The 13124-nt window shown below is 35.4% G+C and overlaps 1 long non-coding RNA gene across 1 annotated transcript; it reads right to left on the reverse strand.

Annotated features, from left to right (window-relative positions):
- Positions 1-7447: 7447 nt before the first annotated feature.
- LOC145985810 (uncharacterized) lies at positions 7448-11273 on the reverse strand. Its single transcript, XR_014441455.1, has 4 exons — positions 11152-11273; positions 9877-10038; positions 9150-9276; positions 7448-7784 (listed from the first exon to the last, which is right to left on the reverse strand). It is a non-coding gene; the product is annotated as an uncharacterized LOC145985810 (long non-coding RNA).
- Positions 11274-13124: the final 1851 nt, after the last annotated feature.

Below are 13124 nucleotides of genomic sequence, written 5' to 3' on the forward strand. Positions count from 1 at the left end.
TTCTTAAAACCTTGATTTGTTTCTGAGAAGTCCACATTTAATACGTCTTTGGAAACCGTCCTAGACTGTGCTTTTTGCTTCAGATGCTAATTAGCATCCCCGACACTAGGAATTTTTTTTAAAGATGTAACTAACATAACTTAGCCTAAAGGTTGCAACTGAAATTACATATGTGGGAGCTCACGATAGTCTAAGTCCCAGACTCCCAGGTCTCCACATATGCGAAGTAGTATAGTATGATTTGGTATATCGTGTAAACTCTTCGTTCGGGAATGTTGAAGAGTATACACGATTTTGAAGAAATTTTATAGTTTCTTCAATCTTTACCTACGCATACTGAAGATACGTACATGTATTTACTGAAGAACTATGCATTTTGTTAAATATGGAAGCCACAGTAGGCGATGATGGTACATTTATACATTAAAGCTTGGGTGTTGAGGGGGAGAGGGGATTTACTCCTATGTAAGTGGGATACTTTATTTCTAATATTTAGGCTTGAAAATCGGACAGTTGTCTCCACTCAGCGGTTCTTAATCCGCGTATCGCGTAATGATTTTCGTGTATAGTGAAATTAGCGATCAGAATGGGATTCACATACAATGGGTGATGAAACAAAATTGAATGTGGAGTCTTAACTTTGAATACAATTCCCTGAAATTATATATTTATATGCTCCCTGCACTACCAAATTATTGAGCTTTGCTTTAATCAATTCCACACTGGAAATAATACATATGTTAATAGGAAATGATAAATCTTAATTTCAAGTTTGCTTCATGAAGATGTTTTTACTTTACTTGAATGAATCGCATTCGCAGCAATACGAATATCTTTCAAAAGGGTCCATATTTTATGATTTGAAGGTGCGCACCACAATATGATTAAATCATAACAATGAGCTACTCTGGATTGAGCAATCACTTACTTTCATTGATAAAATAATAGTTACACACACGTAACAATTTAGGTGTTTACAAAAGCTACTCGATTACTGTTTTCTTGGCTTCAATTACATTGATGAAACGCTATAATTTCATGTAATTAAGGTGAGAGGGATGAATTAATTTGTTTTTCCTCTGCCCTGACATGTTTATAACGTTGGTGACTGAACGTTGATTTCACATACGTTCGGATGATTTACAATACACGATATTATAGCAAATATTGGTAGAAGTATTTGCTGAATATCACGTAATCTACTCCACTGATTGCACGCACGAAATATAGTAATTTATTTCTATAAGAAGTGAAGTGTGGGGAAGAAATAATAATTGCAATCTTACCCAGGATATACTTCGAGTAAGTCTTTGGCGAATAACCAAACTCATTAAATGAGACTTGAAATAATAATGCATTTAATATGTTGAAGATGTTATGGAAATATACAACATAAACAGAAATTGAGGTATGCTGACAATCTCTGCATTTCCTTTGCATTTACAATTAATTAACATGTTAAGAAACAAGCTTAATATTTAGTATATTATTGAATTATTTTTTTTCAAAATTGAACAAGGATACGAACGTATAATTTTGCATCATAGTGTTGTATAATTGCAACGGTGAAACCAAGTTAACATATGTGAGAATTATAAGAAGGTGCTTACGTAATATGTAAGGTAAAGGTAAAGTTCCCCGTACATATAGCACCGTTCCATGAAGGCACATTTAAGGGATGTCGGTGTAGTGCCCCCCACATTCTCAATCTCAGCCGTCTTTTTCAGTACCTAATATGTGCTCAGATGAAATAATTGCTAATACTTTACGTGGTTCATTGCAATCGCTTCTATTTTAACGTATTCAAAATAACCTCCTTTCCTTTACAGTGAACACATTTACGTCACTTTAGCTATACTAGCAATGTAAAGCACCACCAGCGGCTCCGGTGGGGGGGGGGGGGCGATGGTATGGTCGTACCCACTGTTGTTTTACGGACGCCGGGCAACATGAAGGTAGAACGTAGCCGGATTTTATTTACTGAATGCATCCTTTGGGGTAAGCTTGTTCTTGTTCTTGCGATGCAACTTCCCCGTTGCAAAGTTCTGACTGAAACATTTTGGAGATATGTAGGAGGAAAAAAAAATGCAAAAACACCGGTTTTTTTTCCTTTTGTTTGCTGCTTCAATCAACTGTCAACAATCACGCGGAACCTGTCCTCTAACGTCAACAATCCATTATAAGATCCATTCGCACGCATTAGAAGAGTACGGTCTTAACAGGTTTTCAGTTTTCGCATCCAATGAAAATGAGTACAGCAAAGAAAGAAAAACTGTCAGGGGCAGAAAATAGGAAAAGGCAGAGAGAACGGGAAAAAGCTACCATGCATCAGTCTACTTTCATGGAATAATTTTCTGAAACGTTCGAAATTAGGTGAGTTATTGAAATCATTGAAAAAGGCTAACTTCTAGCGAATTATTTTTGTACACTTTTCTCGAACAGTACCATAGCGAAAAAAATTTTTGCGATTAGAGTTTCGAAACTAGATATATTGACACTTGAATTTTGGATAACATTAGTTATGTCAGGTTTAGTGTTGTTTTTGTATTTGCTTCTCTCCTGGTTTTTTCTTTTGAAAACGCAATAAAATAATGCTGTAAGAATTGGACATTTCTTGGTAAAACTACGTATAGTATTAGGCACGGCTAACAACAACAAAACGAAACGTGAGTTACTTAACCAACCTTTCGTCCGTGAAGTTAAGTTATTGAGAGACAATGAGAATACGTAACATTTCGCCCCTGAGAAGAAAAAAAAAAGTTAACCAAATCATAAGTTTTGGACGAGTATTTGAGTGAAGTAGTCGTACCTAATTCTATAGTTTCACCCATTTCTCATACTTCCGGTCGTCTTAATGATTCTAAATGCAAGAAAGAAATTCTCGTTTATGATCTCCCCCCAAAAATCAAATATTAAAATTAGACATGTAATTATACTGTTCGGAACTCAGAAATTCCCGATTTCTTCTTTGTGGCTTCTAGTTTTTTTTTTGTTGGTATGCATACTTAGGACCAGTGGCGGCGATTAGGGGGGCGAGGGGTCAGTTGCCCCCATTTTTCGCCACTTTTGCCCCGCACTATGCTAAACCTTATCTACAAAGGGAAATATAGTGTCTTTGCCCCCCCTAGGTTTGGCACCTTGCCCCCCCCCCCCGGTTTTGGAACCCAATCGCCGCCACTGCGTTAGGACCAAAAATCTTGATTTTCAGGGTTAACACGGTAGCTAATGGGGTAAGATGTTTGCAAAAAATATTATGCATTTCTTTAAATTTTCTTCTCAGGGGCAACAGGTTACGTGTTTTGCTTGTCTCTGAATAACTTAAGGTTTAATAAATGATATGTTGTGTGCATTTTGTATTTTGTTTAACCAGACACAAATTACACTGTGTTACAATGAAAATTGCCGCAGAACAAAAACATGTGATTCCTATGGAGTTCAGTGCCCTGGGTGCTTAGTCCCGACTCTCAATACGTGAGAACGGAAACGACCATTTCGTTATCACCCCAACTCGTGATTGGAGAGAAAATCGTAGTCCTGACTGGTCGTTAACGAGTGCCGACTTCGAAGGCTTACGAGTTCTCGCTAACGACTGAGAATATAGTCTGTGATGCACTCAAAACAAGTTTGTCGTAGAGGCTACACCCAAAGAACCAATCAGATGGCGAGAATTGAAATCGAGAGTCGTGAAGAATCGATCGATCTTCCTAAAAATCGATTGTGGTTTGTTTACTGTCTTATGAAGTTGCCCAAATGTCGAAATTGATCTTAAATGTAAAACTGCACGGAAAAATAAACTATGCACTTACCAAATTAGCTAATAACGTCAAGACTTAAAAAAGGAAGAAAAAAGTTGTACAATGTTATGAATGTCCAGCCCAATATTTTTTAAAGATGTAATAGTAGTTTTCTTCACTGCATAGAAGGCAGGGAGAGGGAGGGTTGTTTCTTTCAAATTTATTATGAAAAGAGGTGTTTCAAATATGTGGTCCAAGTTCCGATCGTTTAATTCAAAATTAATGGTATTTTTTACACGGCTCGATTTTTTTATCTGTATTAACACATCGTTACCACACATTCTTTATAGTTTTAGTGATTTCTTGCTGCATCTCGTGTGAAGAACGATTTTTCCCCTCCACACATACCTACATGATTGTTTGGGAGTATATATATATATTGCAACATATTGAAGGTTAGGTTTTTCTTGGTAAATAATATTTTACGAAATTTTAATGGCAAAAATACACACATATTCCTAAAATGAATGTTTTGCTTGTCTTTGATACAAATAGCTGATTGGTATCTTACGTTTTAGGTTAAGCAGGTTAGATTTAAGGCTCTTAGAATTAATAAAACATTCCTAAATATTTTCGTTGTAAGGTTGGGTTAGTCAGGTTTAGGGTTCTTAGCATTATAACAATATCTCTAAGTGAACAAAACATCCAGTCTCAAGCACAAAACTCCCTTCGAACCTTGATGAAAATCTGCTAAAACTCCATGTCTTACATAACCGGAAACCAAGAATGATTATTTGCTGCAAATCACAGCTACTCGTGTAAGCTCCTTTAAAAATCGAAGTATCTCGGGTAAATAATACTTTGTGTAGAATTTAACAGTGCTAATTCATTTCTCCAAGCTTCAAACTTACCTTCACATATTGTTTCCAGTATTCCAAACTACTTTCTAATACATCTATAAAATTTGCAAAAATGAAAAAGAAAGAAAAAAGAAAAGAATACCATTCAACATTCGGAACCGTTGCCAACTTCTCTATTAATGGCAGAATATTGATTTTCGGTAGGTAATTGTGGGAGTTTGTGAATGAGGGGTGATTTTCTATGATCATTGTAGGAATATGTATGCATTTTATCCTATATTTTCCAAATTTTATTTACAAAAAAAAAATATTGAAAAATCGAACGAAGACATCAAACATTGGGAAATACAGGAGTTATCCATTGTTGACATAACATTAAAGTGCAAAAGCAACCTTTTGATGTAATTCTTTTATGGCACATTCCTGGTAAATCCAGGTTCCTCCCCTCACTAATTCATAATTTATTGAATGGAGATGGAAGTATACAGAATTTCTTTGCATTACCAATTCAAGTGTGATTTTCCTCAGTGAAATGTACAGAAAACATACCTCAAAAATGACAAAAATATGCTGTCATACAATGAATTTGCTAAAAAATATGCCTTAGGTTTTTTATGCATTTACATGACAAATGACAGCATCATCATAGCGTTCACAGAAGATAGGAAATTTAATTTAGCGTTCACAGAAGATAGGAAGTTTAATTTAGCGTTCACAGAAGATAGGAAATTTAATTTGGTGTGGAGAAACAAGCTAGGATAAAAACATGACAAAACTCTGAGGCCTGTAAGGGGAAAAAAATCTGAAAATATACTTACTGATTTCATAAAGGTGCTTTGTCAAAAATGAAAATTGTTACTTCTGGAAGTTTATGACAGCCACACAATCTTCATTGTGTACCTCAACCTATCTACTTACCATTCAAGTTAACATTTCTGGAGGTGTGAATATCCTTAGCTAGTTATATGCAATAGCTTATGGCAAGTTGTGAATATGCTTAACTAGATGGCACCTCCATTGCAGGAAGAACACAGTAATTGCATGACAAATTGTATGCTGTAACTTATTAATGCCTAACAGAACCAAGAAGTTACAGAACTGGCATTGTAAATTTACACAGAGATCCAAGTTGTGGAAATTATGGGAGTGCAATACACAGGGTTTTTTTTTTTGGAAACTCTGTGAGCATTGGCACATAATACCAAAGACATGTTTTTCCATTTCATAAATTTTCAGTCAATTTTAATGTCTCTAACATGTAAATTTTGCATTCCTAGATGCTATTTAATGATTGGTACAACAACTATAATTCCTCAAAACTATTTATTTCAGTCGTTATAGTACCGAGACAGTGATGTGAAAAGATTTATGAATTATAATGACAATCTTAGTGTAGGATTTCCCTTACTCTTTGAGTGGAGTGGAGTTTTAAGTCAACTTTTGTGCACAGATAGGCTAATTGGGACTGAACCTACAGTTTAAAGTACGATCCGAACCACTATGCCTCACCGGTTCTCAAACTTGGAACCCCTTGATTGCAAAGCAAATATGTTACAACTATGCCATTGGGGAAGCACCCGTACCATTTGAAGTAGATGATGTAATAAAAATTATTGTGGATGCCGTATGAAAATTGAAATATAGCATCAAAAGGTAAAAATAATAATAATAAAAAGTCTCTCAAGAGATTGAAAATGAAATCTGGAGTCCCCTTGATGTTGAGGTAATTAAGATTTGACTAATCTATTAATGGGGAGACTGTTCAAAGAAGTCCTCCCATTAATGACTATTGCAATATTGTTGTACGAGAACCAGTTGGACCTAACTTAAATTTATGTAATTTTCACGAGTGATTATGTCTGAATATAAAAAAGTCAGTAATTTGAAGATACTTAAATCCTCTTTACCACTAATGAGAAAAGCTGGACATGGCTGAATCTGATTCCAAACACGGCTTTTTTAGAGTTACATTCCTCTGGTTCTCACACGGCAACATATGACATGAGGTCGTCTTTATGCACAAAGAAGCTACAGTTTAAAGTGGTATCTGAACCATTAAGTGCCTCTGCTGAGTATTGAACATGGAATCCCTTGATTACAAGATGGCAATATGCAACATTTCCAATACACCAATGAAGAGGCTTGAACTGTCAGTGAGCAAATGAGTAAAGTAAACCAATTTCAGATAGAACAGCATTGAAAAATATATTTGCAATGAAACTTTTCTAAATCAAGTGGGAGGTGATTGTGTACATTATGAAACATGTATTCATGAAATCAGATACACACTGATGCAGACCTTTTGTACACAGAAAAGGCATAGTTAAAAAAAAAAAACTGACTACATGGGAACTTTGCATGTAATATCAGCTTTCTAAAACTTCAGGAAAACTCTTTTGTGTGTTCTGTTACAGCTCTTGCAATAACAATGTTCTACAACAACACACTACTTTATGGCAAAAGTAACTAAGGCAATGAAGTACATTGATATTTCATAACGACAAACAAGGCTTAAAAACTGTTGCAAAGGGGAAGCTTTAAACAGAATAAAATAAACCTTTTCATGTTTCATCTTGCATATGAAAATATAAATCTCCTTTCTTTAAAGAAATATATTTTAAGGTAACAGCCATCCAAGCCATATGAAATGGCTGATGTGCATTTTACTGAAAAATTATCTGAAAATTCTGGCTCAAGCAGATATTTAGTTTTCTGTTGGTTGAGTCCCAATCTTCAAGAAAACTTTCCAGCAGGTAGTAAAAATAAATAAGTGAACCATTTAAAGTATTCAATAATTAAATGAAATAAGTGAGGAATTGGCACTGCTAACAATATTGAAATAAAGTTCTGGTGTACCGTTACAATGTTATATTTCAAAAAGAATGTCACAGAAAACCTATTTCACACAAACTTAATAACATTAAAGCACATCTGAAGATTCACACACACACACACATGCAGAGTTGACAGTGGATAGGAAAACTGAATTTTCTTCCATCCCTCCATCTTTGATTTTTGTTGCCATAGAAGGGTGATAGTGAAGCACCATGTTCTTTAAAAGACACCTCCATTTTTGTTTTAGGATGCCAATGGTCCAAATGGCATTAGACAGCTATGCACCTCAAGAGTGTTTTCACCAGCACCATCTATTGGTGTCATGACCCATGGTCCTCTGGATACCCACTGTTACCTGCAAAGATAAAGAAAGGCCTGTCCTGAGTTTCCACTGTAGATAATAAATATCCCAATAACAATTGAAAGTAACTTCACTTAAAAGATTTTAAAGGATCAGCAGGAATTCAAGTATTAACTTATGAGCACTTCTATAATCTATTGCTTTACTTCAAAACATCTAAAGTGCACATATCCGGTGATGGTCCCCCCAGTGTCTTATGAAACAAACTGTATGTTAAATTTGGCAATCCTCTAAAGTGCCACATTTATATAAATTTTGAGTACTTTCGTTTAAATCGCAATGTCAATGTTTGACTTCCAAAAATACGCAAGTGTTCCACAAAAGCTCTATTTCCATAGCAAATGGAATGTTGAACAATTGAACATGTAATAGCCCCATCTAGTTGCTGCACTTTTTTACACTCTGTGCAGTGCAGGTGTATCCAGTGTCAAGAGTAGTGCAAGGAAATCACGTTCAACCAACTAGACGGAAAGGAGTGTTCCAGTTAAGAAGATTCAACAAATGCCTGTCTGCTGCTTTGAATGGTCATTTGATTAGTTAGCACACACCACGTGACCATACACCAGTCCGAAAGGTAGTGCAGATGGTGCAGACACCAAATACACTACTTGACTCCAAATCAACAAACTAGACAACTCAGTGTTGCACCGTGCAACCAACTAGACGCTTCAGTGCAAAGAGAGTCAAAAAGTGCAGTCAACTAGATGGGGCTAATGTGTTATGACTCCTAGGTGTTTTATAAACTTGCCTACAACATCCTCAATTTACATTCTACAAATGCTATTACATTTCAATAATCTTGTTATTTATATCCAAATTAAACATGTATCATATTTAATCACATGCTCATTGTGTGGCAAACATTATAGATTATGCTAACTGTGAATGTTATGTGAAGGCTTCCATGAAAAGTATTGTCTGGAATAAAAATAGTTATATGATTTTATGAAACATTCACGTAGCATTTCTATTAATAAAAATGCTTCCACATAAAATTGTCCCTAGCATGGTCTTGTTGTATACTGGTAGGGTTTCTTCTTATTATTATTATTACTACTTGTATCTAAGAATAAAACGTTTTGATAACATTTGAAGAACTCAGAAATGTTTAAGTTTAAAATTTACGGATAATGCACATTTTGTAATAATAAAAAGGTGAGAGAAGAGAATACTAGACTTATTGTAGAATATAGATAATTATGAAACAACACTGCACATGTATTCATAATACAGTAATGGTAATAAACATAGTACTTCACATCTTTAATAATGCAGTTCATATATGAGATGAGTGCAATTTAAATACTTCATGGAAAAATTATTAACAATAATTATTCCAGACTTAGAACATCTACATACCTAACAGCCAAGTGTTCCTTGTACCTGCCTTATTCTTATATTGACAAAAGTATCTGATGTTGGAATTCCTCATGTGTCCACCCTGGATACCGAGAGTAGTCACAATATTTTCATTTTAATCGGCTATCTGCAAAAGAGGAAAAGTACTGTAACTTTTGCACAAATAATTGGGTTAACAAGTTGAGGTATTGATCATAATAAGATACTGCACAAAGTTAATGATTTTTTAAAAAAATATATATATACATTCATGTTATTCTGAATGAGAAATACCATCCATCTGATGTTACACATTACTCAGTTGTTTACTTCTGATTTATTTGAAAATAGCAACTGTTTTGAAAACCCCACAAATTCACCTTTTACTGTGTTCCAATAAAAAATAATAAAATATTAAAAGAATATCACTCTGGAACTGTTATTGCCATGAGCACCTTTGATTTGGTTTGTCTTAACAATTATAATTGTATTGTTTTGTCCATGCAAATAGGAATACGAGATAAAAAGTGATACAAATTTGTTTGCTAATCCAGAACTATATGGATAGTATTGAAAATAAACTAGCATGTTCACTTGCACAATATACCTACCTACATGGCCAGTCAGCCACTCATTTCAGTATTTATGTTTTATTACATTTTATTGTAGAAGCTGTCTAAAACCCACCACATGATGGATGTCAATAGGTGTTATTATAATGAAACAAAAATAACGTACACTATCTTACCTCCTTTTAACATCCAGCTGATCTGCTTGTATCATTGGGAACTTCATCCATTGTGAGGAGCAATAACCACCATAGCACTGCACACTTGCTCTATACACTGGCTGATGACCTATAACCATCTGGCTGGTACCTCCATGTTGTGAAAATGAGAGCTTCTAGCACCTATAAAATTATTTCAGAAAAAATAAATATAAATTCTCTTACAAGGAAACTTCTATCAAACAGTTCCCACTGACTCAAAGATTTTCATGCTTAAAATAAATTCATGCTACCCACTATCAACACATGACATAAGGTAGTTAAACTGAGTGCATTCTGTTGATGGCTTCATATAGAAAAAAAAAAAATTCCCCTTTTCAATTGATGGTTATGAATACAGTATACCAAGTACCCCCTCCCATGCACACACACATATATACATTACTAATGACATTTTTGTCACAAAAAAAGGTTTTCTCTCACCAGTGTCTGGGCAACCGAATGGAGTACTTTCACTTTTACTGGTGCTTAGGCGTTTAGGTTAGATTTTGTGATTACAATAAAAAAAAAGATAATTTTACATTCCCGTCGTGATAAAAAAATAGATTTGGGATAAATTCTAATGTCCGTAACTCTGTAAATATACGTTTCTATGCCCCCAAGCTTCTGATATAGTCTTAACAACAGTTAATCTTTCCATGGGGAATTTTTCCTGGAAATTCGAGGGAGTACGTAATTTAGTACACTCGACCTGCAATTAATACAACTTAAAACATAGTGTCAAAATTTCCTTTAAAATCTTTATCATCAGTTCACGTACTGTATAAATCATGTGTACCATTTTTTTCCCCCTATATATAACATATGGTAGTGGTGCCTAATTGATGTATTTTATAGTACCGTAATTTCATTTACTGGTTGCAACAGGACAATATGTTGCAGAAAATTAATTGTTCTTATTTTGTGCGGCATCGTTATTTTACATTTTGATGTGACGTTGGTGGAATGTTGGCATACATTTCCCAGGTGTATCAAAATATATTTTGCAGTAGTATTTTATTTCGCGATTGCTAAGCTTAAGGAATGTTGCAAAAATATCAGCTCTAATTCTTACAAAGTACGTGGAACAATGTAATTAACAATAAGAAGGAAAATGGCACGAAGTATTTAATTCTTTAGGTACATCGTAGCAACAATTCACAATACATACGTATTTCACTCTCCCCCAGATTTGTTCCAATTGTCCTTATGTTCATACCCAATAATATTAATAACATACTAACATGACGTACTTACTCGAAATACGACTGAAACGAAGTGGGCTTGCAATTCTTCTTTCTTCAAAACCATCATCCGCAACAGCTGATAGTGTCCATCTTGAAAATCTGCAGCCGTGAACGAACTCGGTAGGTGCCTGGCTTGTGAGTAGGTTCTACTCGTTTTCTGTTAGCGCGTCCGTAACCGTATTCGTTAACGAAGAGTGGAGACTACACTAAATGGCATTCGTTAGCCTTTCTTGACAAAAACGTCACGAACTCGTTAGACCTTAACGTGTTGACAGTTCAAGACTTAGGCCCCTGATGACGATAGTGAAAACAGTTTTTTGCTACACCTAAACTTTTCTCTGAAAACACAATTTTATCAGAGCACGACTCCATGTTATTGTGTCGCGGCACTTATCAGCACAGCCTGTTACTATGGCTCGACAGTGCATAGGGGAGGGGGTGGAGAGAAAAGGGATAGATAGCCACTTGGTTGAGGTATAGTAAGGTATAATGGAGTTGCAGTTATTTGCATCAGTCAGTTGCTAGTGGGATCACGCGGTGTCTGTTCCTGCAGTGTGTGTCATGCAAAACCCCTAACGTGAAGAATGCTGTTTGTGTGTGTTCGCGTGTTTCTTGTGTTCAGCAATGTCTAGGATGTGTGTTAATTTACCAAACCTTTTCTGTTATGTGTGTGGTGAGTTTACGACGAAGTCCCAAAGACATCTCATTTCCCCGCTTGTCAAAAAGGTGTACGAGTTGTATTTTGAATCAAAGGTAGATGAGGGTAAGTGTTGGGCACCACAGAACTGTTGCTCACGTTGCTCCTGCTATTTAAGAGGCTGGTTGCATGGAACCCACCCACATGGCCATAGGCAGGAAAAAAATTCGGGGGGGGGGTTCATTCATAATTGTTCCCATGGGCGTCGCCAGAAATTTGAATAATAGAAATAATAACAATAATTGCACAATAATATTTAAAATTTCATAATAATAAAACAATTTTATTCCATAATAATAATACTACTAATAATAATTATTATATTATTGTTATATCCTTGAGGGGGCTTACTCAATCCAACAGATGAGTGAATATCCAGCACAATTTTATTTTTCTTTTTTTTTACGTTTCATACAGTGTGTACTGAAATGCACAATTATTATACTTCGTCATTAAACTTTAGATACCTTCAAGAGAAAAGCTTTAAAAGTTAGATGGAATTTTGTTGTTTGACTTTAAAATTAAATTTTTGGAATTTTGAAAAGTGTGGAACCAGTTATTCTTTTTAAAAACTTAGCCTGGTGATGGATTGTAACCTCAATCGCGAACGTAATGCGCTACAAAACTGGAAATCCTAGGTTTGAACTCCTATCAAGGGGGATTTTCGACTTTATCGGACAGGCAATTTAAAAGCTGGAAAGGGAATTTTGGGACAATCATAAGGGAATCTTCAGTCTATATTCCTTGTGACTCAGGAGCAACACTGGAAAGATGACAGCAGAAGTGATAATGGAGGGGTACCGGGTGAGCGTCGATTCTGAGAATAAATCCTGTTTCACTCAAGTTTAAGAATTCCAAATGTATGAAAATTCTAGCTCGATCGTTTCAACATTGTCTCCATGTATTTTTGTGATGCTTCGAAAAAAAAATTAAAAATTTGTTACAATTTTGGTTTCTGAACTTCCATTAATCCAACATGTCAGACGTTTCGGGGGGGTTTGAACCCTAGAAACCCCCCTCTAAATACGGCCATGCCCACCCACCTATGCCATTTGCCGTACCACAGTTGTTGAGGGAACTTTCAGACCACATAACAGATTACTTTTGTTTAATGAAACTAACTGGAATCTCAAGTAAATCAAAACACACAGTTTCAAATCCAAATTTGGAATCTGCAGTGCACCCAGTTCCGCATTTCGATTCTGACACAGTTCCAAAACCACCAACGGAATGGACACTGGAAGATGAAACAGACGATGGTAGTGGTCAACCAATAGATCACGAAG

Source organism: Lepisma saccharinum, chromosome 3, assembly GCF_977018435.1.
Source record: "Lepisma saccharinum chromosome 3, izLepSacc3.1, whole genome shotgun sequence".
In the NCBI taxonomy this organism is placed as follows: domain Eukaryota; kingdom Metazoa; phylum Arthropoda; class Insecta; order Zygentoma; family Lepismatidae; genus Lepisma; species Lepisma saccharinum.